The sequence below is a fragment of the Arvicola amphibius genome, chromosome 9 (assembly GCF_903992535.2).
Source record: "Arvicola amphibius chromosome 9, mArvAmp1.2, whole genome shotgun sequence".
Lineage (NCBI taxonomy): Eukaryota > Metazoa > Chordata > Mammalia > Rodentia > Cricetidae > Arvicola > Arvicola amphibius.
The window spans coordinates 77,244,591-77,263,281 of record NC_052055.2 but is presented as its reverse complement, the minus strand read 5'-3'; positions in this window follow the sequence as shown (position 1 = coordinate 77,263,281).

The window sequence follows — 18,691 nt, the reverse complement described above, 5'->3', positions numbered from 1 at the left end:
TAAGAAGTATTGCTCTACAGCTCTTATCACTCACTTCAGAGTAGTCTTATGTGTCTATGGAAACTTTGACTTTGATTTGTAAGTAGTTACAAGCATTTCTCTAGGTCTGATGAGATGAACCAGTAGGTAATGGTGATTGCCATCAAGTAAGTAGACCTGAACTAAATTTCTGGTACCCACATGGTGGAAAAAGAGAACCTACTACACAGATTGTCTTCTGAATTTATGCACATACGTGCACACCTCCACATACATGTGCACTCCCATACACATATAAACCAGTACATGTAATAAAAAATTTAAAGAATTCCTTTATTTGTTTTAGACTTTCACTGTCATGGTATTACAGAGCAGATTTTCTTTTGAGAATGTTTTGCTTACATATTTCTACATAGGTCAATTTTTCACTCAGAGGCAGTTGAGTGAAGATTATTATTTTACATAATAAAATACACTGCTCTAAATACATAGAGTCATGGTCCTTAGACCATGCTCCCAGACCAATATTGTTGACATTATCAGGGACTTGGGTATAGTCATGTAGTCTGGATCCAACCCAGGCTTATGAAAAGGGGAAAAAAAACCATGAGGGGAAATCTGTGTTTTAGGTAAGTCTTCCAAAGTGAAGTTAAGAAAACTTGGAACCTGTGTATCTTGTAAAGATAGTCATATGAATTATAAGATTTGGTTTCCATTTTCACCTTCCTACTGACCTGTGAGCAACTTTGAATTATTTCACCTTTCTCACAAGTAAAAGAAAGAAATTTTATTTATTTTTGTGAAACTGTAGACTGAGGACATTCCAAATGAGTATGACTGCCTTCCAAACACAAACCATTAAGCAGTTGTTGTCATTGTGGGGAGGACACCATTCCAATTTTCTTCCAAGTCTTCGTCTTTGAAGTAAGTTAAATCTAAACTATAAGTGATTTAGTCTAACAGGCCAATAGCTTTTTACTATGGGAATCTTATAATTTTGGGATTCATATCACCCATCTGAAACTAGAGGAGCAATTTTTTACTTCCTCCTTCATATTCCAGTCATTGAAGTGAAGGATGATGACCAAGTGGAAATATTCTCAGGAAATCTTTACTCTCCTCCCTATAGCTTTGCTGGGAAATGGAGGAAGTCTGTAGGATATTGTAAGCATTTGAAATCTTATGGAGGTCGCATGGCAGCTATATGAGTTTAACACCATTAATCCCAAATGCCTATAATGAATTCTAATGCATAAACTGAAGCTTTCATATAATCTCTATAACAAAGCTATAATATGTCATTATATTATATATCAAAGACACAAAATCTTTGACCCTGTAAAGAACTTTGTCTCCTTCCTCCCAATGGCCTTTTAACGTCAAACCGCAGGTTTGAGGCTTTAGTAAATTATGCCTTTTATATAATGACTACTTAGTAGTGATTGGTAACATTCTTTAATCCTTGAAAGGAAAATAAAAGTTTCTAAAAAGAGAACATGTGCTCTGAACTATTTTTAATAACTAAAATTTGGTTCACAATAAATTCTAATGCACTTAATTAGAAAAAGCAGAAAGGAATAGTTTACTCTTGTTCAGAGAACGCCTCTGAAAATTGAATCTATTTGCAGAGATAAATTTAGTGAATATTTTAATTGACGCTCTCCATATTGTACCAATAGCATATGGGAATTCATGATTTCAGTGTCTGAGACTGTCTGTCAGTCTGTCACTTTTTTTCAAACCAAATATTATTTTCAAGACAAAAACAATCATCTGAGACCCGAAATAAAACAGGAGTGTAACATCGAGTTCCAGTTTGTGTAAATAATTTTATCCTGCTTCTGAATATCCTGGGTGTGGAATGGCGGCTGTAGCAAACTTCTTACTCTATCACCTTGTTAAAAACACAGACAATTGCTTAACTTTATCTAAACTCATGCATTATTGAGCTGATAAATCATAGTGACTTTGAAAGAACCAATATGCTCCAGCTGCCTCTTATGCAAATTAAGTACATGCACTCAAACTCTTTATGGAAATTTTAGTGGCTAAAAATATTACACACAATCACAACCTAATGTTATTTTTGCATTTCCTTGCAAAATTTTACCAGGCAGTAGACATTTTTTTTTTTAAAAAAAAGATTTTCAAGTTTGGTAGCGCCTAGATTTTGTTTTATTTTAAAGAAAATAACACTACTCCCTGGTGTGTACATATACATGTATATGTATATATGTGAATATATATTCATATGTATACATACAAAAAATACACAAAGATCTGCACAGATATAATCACATATACATAATCAGCTCTTCTTGTTAGGCGTATTCAAGCCATGTGAAGTCCTGGTGAGTACTATATTACTGAATACTGAACTGATGCTTCGGGAGTATTCAGAATTAGATTTTTGTGAGCATTTGATAAATTTTTTTTGCTAGCAAATTCATATATTACCTTGTTTTGTGTTGTGATTCTGTTTGTAGGTACCTTAATATATTTTTGATGTATCAATATTGAATGTATGGCCAATAACAATAAATACTTTAAGTTGAAATATACCTTGTCAATATGTTAAGTCACTGACATAAAACTTATGGTCAATGCCTATACAGGACTTTTGCTGGAACTGAGATTTTTTTAATGCCATTTTTTCCTCTGCAGGAAAAAAAAATATAACTACTTATGGCTAGGAAATATCTATAGCTCTTCACAGCTATATTTGGGATAATTTTAAGTAGTAATATCCATAATCCAGACCAAGAGAACATGAGAAATATGACACTAAATAGACAATGAAACAGACTATTATTTGAAAATTGAAAACTGAAGTAAATATGTAAAGTACAACATCACTGTTAACACAAACTAGAAACACATAAGTTAGGGAGGTAAATTATCTTTTGCCACTGTTCACAAGCCCAGAGATGATCCTGAAAGTCATATTGATCATTGATCAACTTGAAAATATTAAATATATTTAGAAGCAAGCAAGTTAAAAATACAGAATCTATAAAAAGTAATATTGAACATGTATTTTGTGATAAAGATAATAAAATACATTTGCTCTGTATTCAGAATACAGAAACATAAAGCTTGACTAATATAATAAATCAATAAGGTAGTTTCAGAATATAAATTCCGATTCCTGATTGATGAAATTTAGTTTGCCCTCAAGTACATTTTATGTTTGTTACTTAGGTTTTAATAAAAATGTTATTATATCTTAATATTATAATATAATAACATTGCATTTAATTTAATTTACAATGTTTAGCCCTTTGGTATATGCTCTGTATCATGTGCAATAGTAATCATATTTTTTATTCCACAGACTCCTCAGGCTTTTGAATGAGCAGAAGTCTCTATTACATGATTCGGAAACAGAATGTCCTAAAATAACACGTGTTAAGTTATTGATGGAACTTTTCCTTCTTAATCTGAACTGACTATAGACACTTAAATCAACTCCTGTACATTAAAAAGGAGTCACGATGTGGCCTTGTTAAAAAGTAGAACCTTCTGTTCAAGAAATCATCTTAACCAAATATTTTTTTTTCAGGTGGAGAGTATATAAGTTTTATTAAACATTTGTATGTTCAGAGTAGAAATCGTTAATACTTTAAAAAGAAAACATCAACGGCAAATTCCATGGTGTTATTACTCTTTATGGCGGAATAGAATTCCGTTGTGAATATGAACCATATTTTCATCATCCATTCATCAGTTTTTCCCTTCCCCAGCTATTGTGAGCAGAGCAGCAGTGAACATGGCCGTGCAAGGATCTGTGGAGTAGGATGCCATGGAGTGGTGTAGCTGGGTAGGTCTTCTCTTTAGCTTTTGAGAATTCGGCACACTGATTTCCAGAGTGGCTGTCCCAGTTTGCAGTCCCATCAACAGTGAATGAGGCCTCACCCTTTCCCCCATCTTTTCTAGCATTTGTTGTCAGTTTTTTTTCTGGATCTTAGCCATTCTGACTGAAGTGAGATGAAATTTCAAAGTAATTTTTATTTCCATTTCCTTAGTTGCTAAGGAACACCTTTAACAACATTTCTTGGCCACTTATATTTCTTCTGGAAATTCTTTGTTCTGACTCTTCTCTTATTTATTTAATTGGGTTATTATTTTTTCTTGATTCTTTGCGCTTATATTTTGGATGCACAGGCTTTGTGTTGTATATTTTGGATTTATATCCTCTACTCTATGTATGAACAGGGATTAACCAAATATTTTTGTAATTTTAAAAGATTTTGATCTTAATTTCTATGTGTAATATTTTAGAAAGCTGAGAGTCGTATAAATCCATGATTGAGTTATAGCGCACTGTTTGGAAAATTATTTAATTTTTTAGGGAGTAATTTACTTTGATGAAAAATGGCTTTGTAGATAATTATATTCATGTGGAATATGTTAAATATTTGGAAATGCAATCCCAAAATAATATAATAAACCTACGTGAATATTCTTTAAAAATTTTTAAAGTACTCATTTTCAAAATTCCTACTTAATGAAATTTAACATGCCTTCCAACTATTCTTTCTCCTCATACATATTGGCCATATTTTGTTTCTGTTAGCATTTTTCCACTTCTGTATGCATCTCCAATTATTTTGATCACCAAGACAGCTGACTTTTGCTTAGTTCTGTTTTTCTTGGGTCTTCTTGTGATTGATCAGTCATGACTGGCTATGTAAATTAACCAAATGGCTTGCATTGGTACAATGAGATACAATTCATAAGTGGCCCATGATTTTATACTCATTAAACCTCTATATTTAATCAATATATGCACATTTAATATTTTTAACCTATTAAGCATTCAATTTTCCATTTAAGAATGTTCAATTCTTACTTAATTCAACGTTTTCCATATTCAGCTGTAATGAAGGCTTTAAAGAAATGTATCTGGAAAAATAATTTTCTATTTTTTATTTTTAAGCTGTCTTCTGGTTGCACATTAATTTGGGCAATCATTGTATTTCAATCAAAGATATATTTTTTATTTTGAAGTTTTCCAGGTTTGCTTGGAAGGAGGGTCTACTTTCCTCAGTACAATAATTATTGTAGTAATAAATTATAACTTATGGATGTAGAATTATAAACACCAACTACATTTTATGCTGTTTCTCCAAATGATGACGGAAGTGAACGTGAACCTTAGTGAATCTCTCAGTACCTTCTTTCCTTTTTACATTTCCTCAGTAAGCAAAACATGTATTTATACTAAAAAACAAACAAACAAACAAACAAAAACTACTTCTATCGCACATGTGGATATATCTCTAGGTTAACCGGACACAAAAGTCTCAATATGGTAGGCTGGTTTTGTTGTCTGCAGAAGAAGCTGAGTTTGGGTTCCGATATACAGAATTCATTGGTAAATGTCTTTTCTAGAAGCTAATCCAGTTAAGAAGGTTCTGTAGAGATTTGAAAAGAGCATTTTCTAAGCTCTGCTGACCAAGCCAGATATTAACAATGCAGAACTCATAGTGTCATGTTTATTAATGACTCAGTAGGAGGGACAGGCTTAAAAAAATGTGGATGTAGTTCATTCTTCATACTATTTTGATATTATAACAAACAACAGGATAGAAATATTGGTACAATGTATATATCTTTTCTCATGTTACTTTTTAACTTGCCTTTGAGATGCCCAGATGATTTTTAAGATATTTGTATTTGTTATATTTTAATTAAAATAAATGGCTTTCTCTGTGTTGACATAACAAGCTTCCACTATTTGTCTAAGCCTAGACTCACATGTCAATGTGAAATCAAAGTGATAGCATTTATGAAAGAAATTTCTCAAAGACAAAGAACCACAAGAAATGCATAATAATTTTGTTTCAACTTAAAGAGGGTTCGGAGTCCTATTTATTTTATGAAGGAAAAGTCAGACTAAACTTAGGTACAAATTATAAAGACTATGTACAATAGACAAGGAAAAAGGTTTCCTTTTCCAGTTTTTGCTGTTTGTATTGTTAGGAATTTTTCATATGAATCAGCATGAAGTAACATCACAAGGAAACGTGTGGCTTCTTAACACTGAGGTGCTCCTATTGCTCCTGAGGATCAATGCACAGTGGCTGGAAAGGAGGGCTTCATTTCTGGATGTGATGAGACAGAAAGTAACCTTTCCAGGGTTGCTGACTCCAAAAGGAACAGATGCCTTTCTAGAAGCAAAAGTGGCAATTTAGATCATACAGCAACAACATTATGCATGGTTCTATCTGAGATGCTGCCTAGAAAGAGAAACAGAGAGAAGATGTTAGGTCAGGCGTTGGAGGAGAAAGAGATTCAGTAAAGGAAGATTTAACAAATATATTTATTTATTTCCAGCAAAAATGGATAGATTTTATGTAAAATATTTTTATAATCCCTTTAAAAAATAAAATGTTCTTATACTCCTTTATAAATCCTTACTGTATGTCACTTAAATTAAGCTCTATTTATGATGGATTCTTCCCATGATTAATGGACTGTATTCATTTTAAGGGTTCGAATTCTGAAGGACACAAAGAAATGAGCCCCAGCTCCTATGAAATAAGACCATTTATCAGCCCGGCTGTATTTGCAAAAGAAGGTGCCGTTGCCCTTTATATTATTGTTAGAGCTCAAGACAATGTTTCTTTACTTATGAGCAGATGTTTGAAATCCTCCAGGAGGTTTCTATAAGACTATGGAAATGAACTTGGCATGGGTACTGGGCTCCCAGGTGGAGCGCTGCACATGAGCATCCTTAGAAGTGTTAGATCAAGGCTAGTCAGGGAGAGCAACAGAGCCTAGCCACCAAAAGCCGAGCGCTTTGGTGACTGACAGGTACAGGCTCCTTCTGAAGCATGAAAAGGAATGCTAAATGATCTCCCTGACAGAATAAATCTTCTGTTTGTTTGGTCTGGACCAGATGTGCTACAGGCTGATGTGGAAATGTCTGCTCATGCCAATTTCACTTTAAATCACAATTTGGCAGGCCGGTTAGGTTTGGAGGTTGCAGCCCATTTAGCAATTTAAACAGAAATGTTTTCTAACAGTCTTTTCATTTACTTTGCAAATCAACAGCAGGGCCTAAATAGTGACTGTAAGAAGCAGTTCTTTGGAATTGTGGGTCACTTTTAACAGAATACGGTGTTTAAATGGAATGGAAAATACTGCTTTGCTTTCTGTGTTGTACCGGATGAACACTACACACAGCTGAGTAGCTTTCTGTGTCTAGGACTGTGCTAATGTTGATTTCTGCATGAGTTCAATGTTTAAAGACAGAGGTGAAAGAAGAAAAGTAAAAGACTGCTTACCAAATTTCACCTGTCCTATGCAATTATCAAAATTTTGAGTTAGGAAGCATCTAAAAGGAACATACATTATTTACTTCAAGATGGTGTGCACTCCAATCCTCATCATAGGTATTATGCTAAACACATTTTGGGGAAATTTTAAATTAACTTAAGTTTTCAAACTACTTTTTAAAATAAAGAACATAATTTCAGAATTACATTTTTTAATCATAATAATGATGCTTTCTTCAGTTCTAGTATTCCCAATTCCATGAATGTAGGCATCTCAATTACTTCATTCATTTCTTTATTCCATGTGCCTGGAAAGAAGCTTTCTACATAGCAATGGTGCAATAAAATTTCATAAAAGAAGCTTAGTCAAATAACTGAATACATTTTATTCCTTCACTGGAAATCAGAGAAAGAGTTTGTCAAGTATTGATATCTGTGGATGCTGATGTGAAACTTGCACTTTTTCTATGACTCTTGACTGAAACTGTTTCAAAAACTTTTCATTAAGAATATGAAATGAAGCCTGGAGAGATAGGTTAAGGTAACTTGTTGATCTTACAGAGGACCTGCGTTCAGTTTTCAACATCCTCATGTTATCTTATAGCCACCCATAATTCTAGTTCCATGGGAGTCCAGTACCATCTTCTGTATTCTACAGGTTATCAGGGATCCATATGGTACACATATACACATCAAATAAAAATAAATACTTAATGTTTTTGAAGAAAACAATAGGAAAATGAACATTGCATCCATCAGTGGGATCCAGGACACTAAACTATTCTTCATTTGTGAAACACTCATTTGGAATTCATCAGTCTTCTGAAACTTATACTAAAAGCTGCCATTTTTTCAAGCTCTATCCTTTCCTTGAGTAATAACCACAGAAAGTCAATCGTGAATGTAAATGAACATTATTTTCCTAAAAATCATTATCTAGCCGGGTGGTGGTGGCGCACGCTTTTAATCCCAGCACGCAGGAGGCAGAGGCAGGTGGATCTCTGTCTACAAGAGCTAGCTCCAAGACAGGATCCGATGCTACAGAGAAACCATGTCTAAAAAAACCAAACAACAACAAACAAACAAACAAACAAACAAGCAAACAAACAAAAAATTATCTAGACATAAAGATGCCTTTGCTTTTGTAGAAGACAATGTACAAGAAGAGTTTTTTCTCTGCTGTTTTGAATACTCTGCCCAAATAAAAATGTTTAAGCAAAATCTAAATCTCAGAGTTCACATCAGAAATGTTTTAAAATCTAAATAAAAGAAATGACAACTCCTGACTGGCAAACCAAATCAGACCAAATAAATTACATGTAAACATATTAATTGCAAAACAGAATAAAAAGCAACATTTTGGAAATGCAAAGATCAGTTTCTTTAACATACCAAAGCTGCCCCAAGTCATAAAGTAAGATAATCACATTTATGTTTAATGAAAGAAAGGCTAGTTAAATTTCTAACAAAATATTATTTCTTTTCAACATGGCAGACTGACAAGCATTGAGAATATGCAGATACAAAGGAGTGTAGGTCAATTTGGGACAATTTAGGGATATTTTTAAAGAATTATATCTTATGGCTGGGTTGGTGCCCCAGTCCTACCAATGGAAACCTTGCTGGTTACAGAAGATGGACGATTCAGGTTCAGCATCCTCCACTACTAGTAGTCCTCTCTAAGGTTACCTAGTAGATTCCAGGGAGTTTCTACTGCACTAGGTTAACACATCTCCCCTCTCAATAACGCTAAATTTCTCGTTGTCTTTCCCATACTCTTTCTCTCCATCACCCCAACCTGACCCCTCTTGTTATAATCTCCACCTGCCCCAGTTCATCCACAATATCTATTCTGTTTCTCCTTCCCAGGATGATCTATATCTCCACTCACCACACCCCATCCCCTGAGCCCTCTTTGTTATTTAGTTTCTCTGGGTCTGTGGATTGTAGTTTGATTATCATTTACTTAACATCTAGTATCTTCTTTAAAGTGAGTACATATACATACCATGTTTATCTTTCTGAGTCTGGGGTATCTCACACAGGATTATTTTTTCTAGTTCCCTATTTTTGTCTGCAAATTTCATGATATCATTGTTTTGTTTGTTTTTTTAAACTGCTGAGTAATACTTCATTTTGTAAATATACCACATTTTCTATACCCATTCTTTGGTTGAGGGACATTTAGGCTGTTTCCAGTTTCTGACAATTATGAATAAAACTGCTATGAACATAGTTGAACAAGTGACCTTATGGTAGGATGAAGCATCCTTTAGGTATATGCCAAAGAGTGATATAGCTGGTTCCTGAAGTAGATCAGCTCCCAGTTTTCTAAGGAACATCCATATTGATTTCCACAGTGTCAGCCTATATCTTAAGGATTTTTAAGAGACATGATAGAATGCATGATGTAGTGACCCTTGTTTAATTTAATGGCAGATTTTTTTACATGTTCACTTCACCCCATTCCAGACCTCATGACAATAACTAGATTCTCAAAGTAATAAATTTAACTAGCATCTAAATATGATTTCTTGACCTATGTACAAGCAGTCAAGATCCTATTTATAAAGTTCAGTTGAGAGGTCTAAAGAATCTGCGTCAGGTGCATGGACAGTGAAAGTTAAGCAAAAGGGAAAGCAGAGAAGGAAATGAATAACTTAAGACAGTCTAGGACTCTATTTAGGTCAATAATGTGTGGGGAGGGGGCAGAGCTCTCTGGGGGAATGAGAGCTGTCTATTTGTTTACAAGATGGATAGTTACATGACAGAAAGGGAGTTACATGAGGGAAAGACAGGGAAGAAATTTAACTTTCCTTTTTTGGACCTCATCTGGCCATTGCTAAAGGTAACCAGTTAGTGCTCAGTTAAGAATGTTAAGTGATCTGTAATCATCTTTCCTGGTCCGCCCTTACTTAAGGTCTATTGGAGCATAAAAGGCAGTAATCTAGAGAAACAAGTTCAAGTTTGGAGACAAAACTATTGTAGCTGTAGGACTTGTTGCCATTCAGTCAAATGGAGAAGCCTTAGAATATTGACAGCCTTCACTAACTGATAGGAAGGGTGTGGGAATGAGCACATCTAGAAGACGTGGTAGCCTGAAAGCTGTGATTATAGCACTTCCTGTTTATTTACATTACAGATATTATAAGCAAAGAACAGTTGATACTCATTAGTGCCAAAAGACCTAACCCAAATCATCCACCTTTCTACCAACTTTCTATGTTACAGAGATAATACACTAACAAAGTATATGCCATTATATTTAACATATAGTAGGAGGCTGCTTGTTAGTTCCTGGCTGCTCAGGCCTGAAATAATTACACAGAAACCATATTATTTGCAACACTGTTTGGCCAATAGCTTAAGCATATTTCTAGCTAACTCATATATTAAATTAACCCATCTCCACAAATCTGTGTATTGCCATGAGGCTGTGGCTTACCAGGTAAAGTTCCAGTATTTGTCTCTGGTGGGCTACATGGCTTCTTCCTGATTTCATCTCCCTTCTCCCAGAATTCAGTTTAGTTTTCCCCACTTAGCTCTACTCTGCCCTATCAACAGGCCAGGGAAGTTTCTTTATTCACCAATGGAATGCACAACATACAGAGGGGAATCCCACATTACCTCCCGTTTTTTGTTTAAATAAAAAAGGGAAGTTTGGTCTTTAACATAGTATAATTACATATAACAAAGCAGGTATCAAGCAATAATTACAGTTAGAATGTTTATATCTATTTTATCTTTTATCATAGCTAAGGAAAACTATAACTATAACTATAAACTCTTCAACTCTATCAAAGACTCCAAAGAATATAATATTACCTAAGTAAACAGAAAGTGCATTGTAAGCTACTTCTAGAACTCTAGAATTGACAGAGACATCTCACTGCCTGGACCATCACTCAAATTTCTTCTGTACTGTTGGGGCACCCATCTTCAGCCTACAGGACCATAGAATCTGGCAGACTTTTTCATGAAGCAGGGAATTTCAAGACAGTTCCACCTATATTGGCAGTTTGTCAGTCACTTTTTTCTGTGTCCTGCAAAATGTCTGGCAGACTCTTTCATGAAGCAGGAACCCCGAAGGACTGTCTCATCTTTAGTCAAGTTCAGCAGTCATTTCTCTGTGGGTCCTCTATGTCCAATTCATAAAGCAGTTTCTTGCCCAAATGGCTAAGAAACTCCTCTTTGATGCCCATCATCCTCTTGAAGATTAATGCTTCCAGGAACAGATGTGTCTCATTGTCATGAAAAGTCCTAAGTTATTATAACATTTTAAATGCCATAATCTGTAGCTCTTTGAAGTAGTTGAAGAATACCTATTTATCTGAAATATATCTCTATATATCTAGAAAACCTAACATGACTACAAGCTTGACTATTATTGATGATTATCTATAAACCTGTATTTCTTAATTATGCATTACATTTTTTAAATGAGCCGACCACAATACCTTAATCAATAGCAGAATATGCACATAAGAAAACTGACCTTAAATTTGAATCAATAAACCAGGATCCATATCAATGCAAAGTATTCATCTCTATATCACATCCTCCTTTAAATATAAAGAAACATTAACAAACAATATTTAGGAATAAGGGCATAGTTCTCTCCAAAGTGCTTCCTGTCTTTTTTTGGCCTAAGTATTTATGGGGTGCTCACAGTGACTTTTTCAGGGAGTTTCTTGATCCATCAAATCACATCAGTCTGGAAGGAATCCATAGGTTCTCATCTTCTGTGGAAACAAAAGAACTTCTTTTCCAAAGCAACATATCCTTAGACCCATGTTGGTTAATTAGCTCCTTCACAGTCAAAAACTTCAAATAAAGCACAATAATATATATAATCCAGACTCTCTGTATAGTTTCCATCTTTATGTGGCTTACTTTTCTTACTCTATTATATTTTCTACAAGATTACTATGTCTCTTTAAAGACTTTGTTTTATTTTTTAAAACTATTTTCTTTTACATCTATATTTTTCTCTTCTCTCTTCCAAGCCTATGTACATTTATCCAACATTGTGACCCATTTAGAGGTCTTTTCCATCTGGATTTGACTTTATTGCATATCTGTAATTATTTTCTGATCAGAATTTTATTTAAAAAGCTAAATAAAATGAGTTTGACTAAGGCAGCTTTGCCTTCTGGCTCCACCCAGTTCAACAAGTCAGAGGAGGTTCATTTCTTGCCTTTGAGAGCCATTCTCTTTGCCCCACATCCAGGGTCAGGTCGCAGCAGGTCTGTGTTGCCATTAAGCAAGTTGTAGCATTCTGTTCACAAACTCCATTTAAATGTTCCATAGCTAGACCTCCAGAAAAAGTCAGAGTTCATGTTAAACAGGAAAGGGGAGGTAATGTGGAATTACCCTCTGTATGCTGTGAATACCATTGGAGAATAAAGAAACTGACTTTGACTGTTGATAGGGCAGAGTAAAGTTAGGTGGGAAAAACTAAACTGAATACTGTGAGAATGGAGGTGGAGTCAGGCAGAAGCCATGTAGTCCTTCAGGAGACAGATACCAGAACTTTACCCAGTAAGTCACTCATACTCATGGCGATACACAGATTAATGGAGATGGGTTAACTGAAGATATGACTTAGCTAGAAATATGTTTAAGGCATTGGTCAAACATTATTGCAAATAATATGATTTCTGTGTGATTATTTCAGGCCTGAGCAGCTGGGAACAAACAAGCAAACTTCCAACAACATATGTTCTTATGGACAATTCTATCAGCGGCTTTCTTATCCAGACAGATTACCTTCAGGAACATTTCATGTATTGAACCAAAATCTATTATAAATCATTATAACACTATTGTTTTAGTATTTATGTTATGTTATGTTATGTTGTTATGTTATGTTATTTATTTATTTATTTATAATAAGACAGGGTTTCATATATTCCATGTTGACTTGACATTTTCTGTGTAACCTTGAATTTCTGGTTTTTTTGTCTCACTCTCCAGAGTGATAGAATCAGGCTTTCACTACTGCATTTGGGTTGTACACCTCGGAGGATTGAACTCAGGGTTTCATGCATGTTAGTCAAGCATTCTCCTAGTAGAATTACATATTCAGTACTGCATCCTGCTGTTTCTGAGGTCCTTTTATTACCTCTCAGCTGTGCCATGTAAATAGATAGAAAATTATTTAAAAATTCTTCTATTTCCTCTGAAAATTATCTGACTGCTACATAGGGATTCAATATATTTTGGAGAGCTCTACAGTATTTCTGTTGTGCCCTAAGTTTCATTAAGTGTGTACTATTTTATCAGAAACATTGTCATGCCACATTAATATTGAGAAATCAGGTCCAGTTGCTATCAAGCAGGTATCAGCTAACCCTGTGCTTGCACAGTGTTAGGTGTGTGAGCAGGCATCAACCTCAGATGGGAAAAAGTCTTGCATCTGTGAAACCATTTTGTTTTCTGAGCTAAATTTTGTATTTTCAAATCTGATTATTTTGCTCATGGTTATTCCAAAGGGAAGAGAACTATGTCAACTGTTAGAAAGTCATTAAAATAACCCTGAGAAATTATAAAGGTCTCCTAAAAGCATTGACACCTGTAGTCCCAGGTCTATCTCATGTGTTTTCTTATTTTCTTTCTTCTGATTATGGGGAGATAATTTTCATGAAGATTATACTTGATTCCTTGACAGTTTTTCTGTTCTTGCTGCTCAGACTGGGGAAATGCTTAAAATATGAGCTCTGTGAGTTGCATTAGAATGCTTCTTAGCATTTTCCACAAGGATTGGTAGCTTTTTTCTGGTCTACCAGGTATTAAGCCCTGCTGCTCGCCAGCTGCTGGTAGGATGGGGGCTTGCTGGGGTTCTTTTGTCATGGACTTGTCCTTCCCAAGAGTAGCCTTCATAACTCAAGAGATTTTGTGTGTTCTACCTAGTACCTCTCTTTATATTTCCCTCCCTGCCATGTGGGAAAGCATTCACAGGAGGACAACTTTCCCCAGAGCATTAAGTTCAAGATGAGTGTAATGCTGTATACACAAGAGCTTCAATTCCAATTGATTTATGTGATAATTTCTACTTCATCTCTTTCTAACATAATGAATGTTCCATTGTAAGTAAGTGCAACAGAATTTTTATGGTTAAGAACTATCGCAGGTTGGGACTATAAAGTACGGACTTGAATGTTTGCTCAGTAAATTAAAAATTTTAAACTTGGATTCAGCATACTATGTATTATTTACTTCAAATAACAATGTGATAGAAGGGAAGAGGGATAACCATGCTGTATAACATGGTGATTTATTTTCTATGAATTTGGATGGAATTAGTGACACATAGATTAATGTCTTTAACAAAGGCATGAGAATTAAGAAACTGCCTACAGAAAATTGTACTTTAAATAGAATTTCTAGTTGTAAAGGCATTATGGTGCAAGCACAAAATGAAAATTATCATCCAATCTTTAAAATTCTGGAACCCGTGTATAAGTTACAATCATTTGTTATCAAAATTTATACTTTCAGATGAGTTTATGGAGTTTCATTAATAGTTCCCATAAGTCAGAATAAAGAAACTATACATGTTCTTCTTTCCTGTTACTGAAGAAAAAAGGTACATCTATTTTACGTATCTAGTAAGCAATGAAAAAAGAAAACTCATTGTAAACAATCAAAACTATGTACATTGGAAGTGGCTCACTGGGTAAAGCTCTTGCCATGTAAGTAAACACCTCAGTTTAAATCCTCAGAACTCAGGCAAATTCATACATGGCAGCAGCATCTATAATTCCTGTGCTCCTATGGAAACATGGAGGCAAAGACAGGCCATCACTGAAACTTGTTAGCTAGTTAGCTTGCCATATGCTTTGGGGAGGGGGTATGGGGCGAGAAAAGTGTGAAGTGGAGGATGGGAAGAGCTTGGGGGAATAGGATGGTTGGGATATAGGAAGGGTGGATATGGCAACAAGGAATTATATATCTTAATTAAGGGAGCCATTCTAGGGTTGGCAGAGACTTGACTCTAGAGGGGTTCCCAGGTGTCCAGGAAGACGCCCCCAGCTAGGTCCTTGGGCAGTTGAGGAGAGGGTGCCAGAAATGTACAGATCCTATTGCCATACTCATGAATATCTTGCATATCACCATAGAACCTTCACCTGGCATTGGATGGAGAAAATGACAGAGCCCCACATAGGAGCACCGGACTGAGATCCCAAGGTCCTGATGAGGAGCAAAAGGAGGGAGATCACGAGCAAGGAAGTCAGGACAGTGAGGAGTGCTCTTACCCATTGAGACGGTGGGACAGATCTAACGGGAGACCACCAAATCCAGTTGGAATGGGACTGATGGAACAGGGGACCAAACCGGACTCTCTGAATGTGGCTGATGGTGGAGGAGGACTGAGAAACCAAGGACAACGGCAATGAACATGAACTCTACAGCATGGACGGGTTCACTGTGAGCCTTGTCAGTTTCGTTGCTCACCTTCCTGGACTTAGGGGGAGCTGGGAGGACCTTGGACTTAACATAGTGAAGGGAACCCTGATGGCTCTTTGTCTTGGAGAGGGGTGGAGTGGGGGTATGGGTGGAAGGGAGGGGAGGGAAGGGGGAGGAGATGGAAATCTTTAATAAAAAAAAATGAGAAAAAAATAAAAAACTTAAAAAAAAAAGATTGGTGCTCCAATGTTACAGAAGAACCTTGGTTGACTGTCCAGCCAGTGAGATATCTCTGTCAATTCTAGACTTTTGAAAGTTGCTTACAATGCACTTTCTGTTTACTTAGGAGTCTTTGATGGAGTTAAAGAATAGCTATTTATAGTTTTCATTAGTTATAATAAAAGATAAAGTAGATTTAAATACTGTAGCTATAATTCTTCCTTGATAACTGCTCATTGTATGCAATTTTACTATGTTAAAGCTTAAACTTTCCTTTTCATTTAAACAGAAAGGGGGAAAGGGTGTGGGGAGTCCTTCTATATATGTTTTGCTTTTATTGCTTAATGAATAAAGAAGCTGTTTTGCCCTGCAAAAGGGGAGAATAGAGCTAGGTGGGGAAAACTAAACTGAATGCTGGAATAAAGATGGCAATGTGAAAAAGACACCATGTAACCACCACCAAAGGAGACAGACACCTGGGAACTTTTCTGGTACACCACAAGCCTCATGGTAAAATACAAAATAATAGAAATTTTTTAATTTAAGATGTAAGAGCTATTTAGAAAAACACTTAAATTATTGTCCAAACAGTATTGCAAATAATATAGTTTCTGTGTGATTATTTTGGGTCTGGGCATTTGGGAAACAAACAAGACATCTCCACCATTCTATCAAAGCTAATTCACCCTTCGCTAGTGATTATGTCATAGCTTGTCTCAGTGGAAACACACAAAATACCTCGGCTGGGTGTGGTGGCTCACACATGTGTTCCCAGAACTCAAGAGGTAGAAGAGAGAAGATTGAGAATTCAAAATCCTTTCAGCTACATGAGATCTTGGCTCAAGAATTAATTTAATACTAAAAAATTCCTGCACAATGTTAAAACATACCAGAATACTTATAAGCTCACAAGGAAATATATAGCTCCCCTAGCCAGAGTGTCAGTGTTGAAGAGAAGATCCCATATTAAATCCCTTTCCTCTCTTCTGAATGTATCTTCAAACTTATCTCTTATGTCTGTGTGCTTTAGTTTATCTATTGAGTTTAAAACATTGACCAATGACGGCACACCTCCATTCAGTAAAATCTTATTAAAATTTTAGTTCCTCTATTCATGGCTTCAAGTAATACAATTACATAACCATTTTCTATTTATTTAATTGTAGACAGTGTTTTTTGATTCTCTACTTTGAACGTAAGGATATTAGCACTTCTAACACTTCCTTCAGCTTTCATCTTGCTTCCAACTCAAACTTGTGTCTCTCTATTCTCATATGTCAAGTTTGTTAAGACCACATTGAACTCATTAACCACAATTAAACATCTTATAATTTGACATAATTTCTGAAAGTTAAAAAATTCAATAAATATTGTTATGCTACTCTTACTAGTACAGAGGAATCAGATTAATAGTTGGTTCATATAACTTTTTTTACCCAAGGGTGAATGTGCAGAAAGAGAAAAATTTCTTTGTGTATGTGTGCGTGTGTATTTATAAAAGTGTTGTTTCTCTGAAGAATATCTTCTGACCAAACATTGACTATAAAGTGTGTTTTCTGAGTCTTTGCCTATTTCAAAAGCATCTTTATAGATTTCTCATATTTTATTTATCAATTGGCCAATAATGCATTCTGGTAAAAATTAAGTTTCTTTTAGACTAAGAAGGTACATAATATGAGAAACTAAAGGAACAGAGCTACTATGTTTTGCTTTGTCAATGGTATGTAGCAATCCATTATTTCTTTCATGCAAAAATTAGTATTTGTTGAGGCAGGACCCTATTATGTACTTTTGCTGCCACTATGTACTGGCCTCAGACTCATAAAGATCATCCTGTTTCTACATCCCCAGTGCAGAGATTAAAGGTGTGAGCTTCTACACCTAGCCAACATGATTTCTATCAGTTGTAGTTTTTCAGCTAGAACTTCAAATTTACCTGAATGTCATCAGAAATGAACCAAGTTACTCTGTACTGGAGCTGGAAACGATACTTATTTTCACTTTCAGATTTACAAATGATGGCAGCACTATCATCTCAACAAGCTTCCTCACCCACTTTTGTGGACCTAGTTTGCCTTAATAGATATCTGAATAGTAGTTGGAATAATTGTTGTTATATTTTATTTCATTATTGAAGAAAGTGAAACCTACAGAGTTTTTCTAACTTGATACTGACAAACAGCTTTCTTTTGTTTAAAACACATTTTATAGTTGCTTAAAAATATACAAGATGGGACTCATTTAAATGAAATACCTTGTTTTAATATTTTGACTAAAGAACATTTAATACACATTTGTCTAATGAGTTCTTATTACATTTTTAGTGATCTTTGGCAGTCTCAGAGATACATTATCATCATGTAAGTTCTGGAGGTAGAGGCAGGAAAATCCAAAGGTCTGGACAGCACAATGAGGTTGAATCACAGCACATTAAATAAAGCCAAATGGTACCTCAAAAGGTTTTATTGTCTATTACAAATTCTTTAAAATTATAAGGAATCAATATATTAATGAGGATTAAGCATCATCAAAATAATCAACAAAAATAACACCTACAAGAGGCACAGTTGAAATTGCATCATAGGAAATAAACCAGAATTCTCGACTGTATTTTACTGAGTAGACGAGGAAAGGGAAGTTTAACATATTAAACCTTTGACATATCATACAAGAAGTAACTTACTTTTTAGCATTTATTTATTTATTTATTTATTTGTTTGTTTGTTTGTTTATTCTGTGAGCACAGGAAACAGAATGGACAGTTAGCAGGGCAAAAGTTATAAAACTTCAAACCCTATGTC